Source organism: Pinus tabuliformis, chromosome 8 (assembly GCF_031772625.1).
Source record: "Pinus tabuliformis cultivar Carrire ecotype Pingquan chromosome 8, CPIR1, whole genome shotgun sequence".
Taxonomy (NCBI): Eukaryota; Viridiplantae; Streptophyta; class Pinopsida; order Pinales; family Pinaceae; genus Pinus; species Pinus tabuliformis.
In genome coordinates this window covers 1,761,699,329-1,761,703,680 of record NC_142294.1, presented here as the reverse complement: position 1 = coordinate 1,761,703,680, position 4,352 = coordinate 1,761,699,329, and positions in this window count along the sequence as shown.

The window sequence follows — 4,352 nt, the reverse complement described above, 5'->3', positions numbered from 1 at the left end:
GCCAAATCAAACTTGCACGCCTTAGACATAAATCTGATCGTTGCTATGTCTGATGAGAATGAGGAAGGTTCGTCAATTCAAGTATCTGAAATGTTTGCTCTTTCTCCGTGGTATTCAGACATCATATATGTGCTGCAAAATTTGTCACCACCACCCGGCATGACTAGAAACAAAGCTAGAACTCTCAAATTAAAGGATGCCAAGTTTTGCATTCTAAATTATGCACTTTATTGGAAAGATCCCGGTGGTGTTCTTTTGAATTGTTTGGTGGAAGAAGAAGCAAAGCAGGTCATGGAGGATTTCCACGAAGGGGATTGTGGTGGTCACCTTTTTTGGAAAACAACAGCAAATAAAGTTTTGAGAGTAGGATACTATTGGCCAACATTGTTTGCTGATGTATATAAGGTTGTCAAGAGTTGTCATAAATGCCAGATTTTTGAAGGAAGGCAGAAATTACAGCCTTTGCCGCTTAAGCCCATTGAGGTGAGTGCCCCTTTTCAGCAATGGGGGTTGGATTTCATTGGTGAAATTCATCCTGCTTCTTCCGGTCAGCATCGATGGATTCTCACAGCAATAGATTACTTCACGAAATGGATCGAAGCAATTCCCACTAGACAAGCTACAGATGCGGTAATTATTTCATTCCTTGAAAATAACATCTTGTCTCGCTTTGGTTGCCCGAATAAGTTAATCACTGATAACGCAGCAGCTTTCAAATCAAAAAGGATGGTAGAGTTTTTTCATAAATATCACATCATTTTGGGTCACTCAACTGCTTATCATCCGCAAGGCAATGGATTGGCGGAGTCCTCTAACAAATCTTTGGTCAACATCATTAAGAAGCTGCTGGAAATCAACAAGAAGAGCTGGCATAAGAAGTTGGTCAATGCACTTTGGGAAGATCGGGTCAGTCAGAAGAAATCCATTGGTATGTCCCCCTTTGAGCTTGTGTATGGAGTTGATGCCTTGTTTCCTACCTCTCTTGCAGCCCTGGTAGTCAAACTTCTTCAGGAAGCCGGTAGTGAAGATGATCCTATGCAGAGAAGATTGAATCAAATGATCCATTTGCAGCAGACCAGAGAAGAAGTTTTCCAAAACACATCCAAGTTGCAGGAGAAGATTAAGAAAATTTATGACAGAAAAGCAAAGGTGGACAAATTTCAGCTGGATGATGTAGTGCTGAAGTGGGATGCAAGAAATGAGGAAAAGGGTAAGCACGGTAAATTCAAGAATCTCTGGAAAGGTCCCTTCAAGATTGCAGCATATCGGGGTCAGAATGCCTTTCTTCTGAAGGAAATGAACGGGGAAGATTGTCCAGGAGGGCCGATCAATGGTCGGTTGCTCAAGCGGTACCACTTCTGAGTTGTTTCTACTACCTCCATTGTCACTGTAAATACCATTTTATTTCAGTTTTGGTTTGAGTTTGTCTAGTCAGTCTTTGAGTCATTTTAAGTCCATATTTGAGTCAGTCCGAGTCAAGTTTCAGTCAATAAATGAGTCAAGAGTTGCATGTCATTTGTCGAAATGATGACTCCATAGCCCAATGGATGAAGGCACTGTCTGCTCTCCCAAATATCTGTCGTTCTTGGCACCTCCAAGGAGCTACCATCCCCATTGGAGCCAATGTTAGAGTCGGTCTTGTCAGTCCTCCGTCAGAGATCAAAACTCTTTCTGCATTTCATTTTTAGGTGTCTCGCTCCATTCACTCAGCTGCATTCCGCTAGGGGCAAGCCATAATCTGTCGGAAAGGTCATGTCAGTCATTTCCCCTCATGTCTGGCACCTGTTGGCTTAGGTCTTTTCATCAATGTTCACTAAAGTCCATGACAGTCAATGTTTGATATTTTAATGGACGAGAGTCATTTTCACTCATTAGGTCTAGGGATTAGATAAATTGGTCTTCAAACATGTCCAATAAAGCCATGCAGGCCAGAGGGAGGCCCTTACAAAGTTATGATTCAGAGATTTTCATCGTCATGTTGACAGATTACGATTGTTCTTCAAAACTCCGTTTTGAAGAAAAGTAAAATAGTGTGTCATTTGTGATAATTTTCAAAAAAGTCTCCAGTTGATTTCTTCAGGTGCAGTCATGGTTTCCTTGGCCAAATTCCATGTCATGCGACCACTGCAAAAGTGCCAAAAAATTTCATCATTTTAGCTAAAAATTCAAAGGGAAAAGTGAAATTCAGTGTTGCATTAAATCAGTGAAAAATGTCAAAACAAAACATTAGCAAAATGGGTTTTGGAGAAGCAAAAATCAAACCCATGACTTCAAAGCCTTTATATACAAGTTTCCACAAGAAACAAAGTCACTGAGGACACCAAGGAAGAGAGAAACATTGCAAAGTGAATGTGAGAGTGCAAGCACGTGTTTGGAGTGAGTTTGGTGTCATTTTCAGGAGCGCGGCACACACACAGAGGGGCACGACACACATAGGGAGCGCGGCGCACAGAGCGCGACCCCGCAGTGTAAATTTAACACAAGCGTGACGCATATACCGAGCGTGGCGAACTGGGTTTGTTGTGCGGCGCACACCCACAGAGGCCCGAATTTGTGCCAAACTTGCAATCAATCATTTTGAAACCCTTCAAATTGACAGGTAAGCTCTATATCTTGGCCTACTCATCAAATATTATGGAATGTAGTGATGGTTCATGGCCATTTAGAGTTGCAATAAAAACGCCTAAAACCTACCACTAGAAAACATCAAAGCCATTGTTGCTAGGGTTGCAAACTTGTGGTATTGATGCCAAGGCTCCTCTTTCACCTCTCATTTTTTCACTCCTTTCCATTGTTCCCTTCCCCTATCCCATTTTTCCCTATTTTCCCTACTCTAAAACATTACTAAACCCATATTCCCTATCCCTCCACTCATTGGTCAATGTAAACCCCAAAACCCTACCCTATAAAATCCCCAAACCCTCCTACATATCCGTAAACAAAATTTCCCCCCATAACCCCTATTCCCATCATATTATTCCCCTTCCTAACACTCCCTTTTTACATTGTTCCCCTCGGTGGCAGAGTTCATAACAACACATAGTTTCACTACCATCATCAAAGGGCAGTCCAAGCACAGTCCATATACAGCAGTCATGGCATCTGAGCATTCATCGGAGTACGAGGTGGAAACTCAAAGTGATTCATCCTCAGAAGAACAGGCTCCCCGGAGACATCATAAAAGTGGAAAACATGTTAGGGATGAGCCAACCACCCTCACAGAATTGCAGGCATGCCCTCTTGCTATGTCATGTTTCCAGCATCTATCATGTTTTGAGTTTTGTCAAAGAGTGGCTAATGTTCGAGTTCATCATGAGTTGGCCCGTCTTTTTGTGCTTCACCTACATGGAGATCACTCTATCTTGGCTGGTGTCACCTTCACACTGACACCTGAAACTATCTCATTAGCAACCAGCATACCGAATGTTGGAGAACCATGGCACAAGAAACAAAAGGTTGATAGGCAGCATTATGAGCCTTACATTAAGGCCAGTTTCTTGAGGCAACTCACAAGAGTCTTTCCATTCCAATATTTGAAAGATGAATATGCTCCACTCATGAAGTTGATCATGAAGTACTTCAACTGTGAGGGGAGGTTCTCTCGTCTATATGCCTATCACATTAGGTTTCTCATGCACTTTACCAGGGTACGGATGATGAACATCCCATATTTCATTTGCAGGAACATAGAGAAGATGAACACCCGCATGTAGCACAAGACCCCTCAGCAGGAACTTAACAGTGTTTATCATTTTTCTCTTATTAAGGTTTTGGTGGATCATCAGCTGGGATTGAAGGGCATTGCTTGGGAGGACTTCATCTCCCGTGACCTCTTCAGCACTTCATAGGTATTATCAGAGGTTGAACATGAGATAGGTGGTCCTTCTCATCAGTATGAGCGCCATAAGACCACTACTATGCCAGTATTCATCACATATCAGAAAGGCACCAGACGTTTGTTTGCAACGACAAAGCGAGTGTTATCTCCACCCGGGGTGGAAGGGGCCTCACTTCCTCCATCAGCATCACAGGAACAGGACAAAGGCAAGGAGCCAATGCAGGATGAGGGGCCTTCAGGTGAGCCATCAGGTGAACGAGAGACCGAATTCTTTCTCCTTCATGATGATATAGATACAGAACCGACAAGTGCACAGCTTAAAGAGATCATCCAGGAGCAGCAAGCAGAGATTCAAGCCTTGTCCCTTAATTTGGAAAGAGCCAAATGGAACATGAAATATCTAGAACAGAGGAACAAACAGCTGGGGAATCAGCAAGCGATCATGGAGCTACAAAACATTTGTGAGCATCGCCAAGCTGCACAAAGGAGAAGAGTTGAGCTTACGTCATTGGAG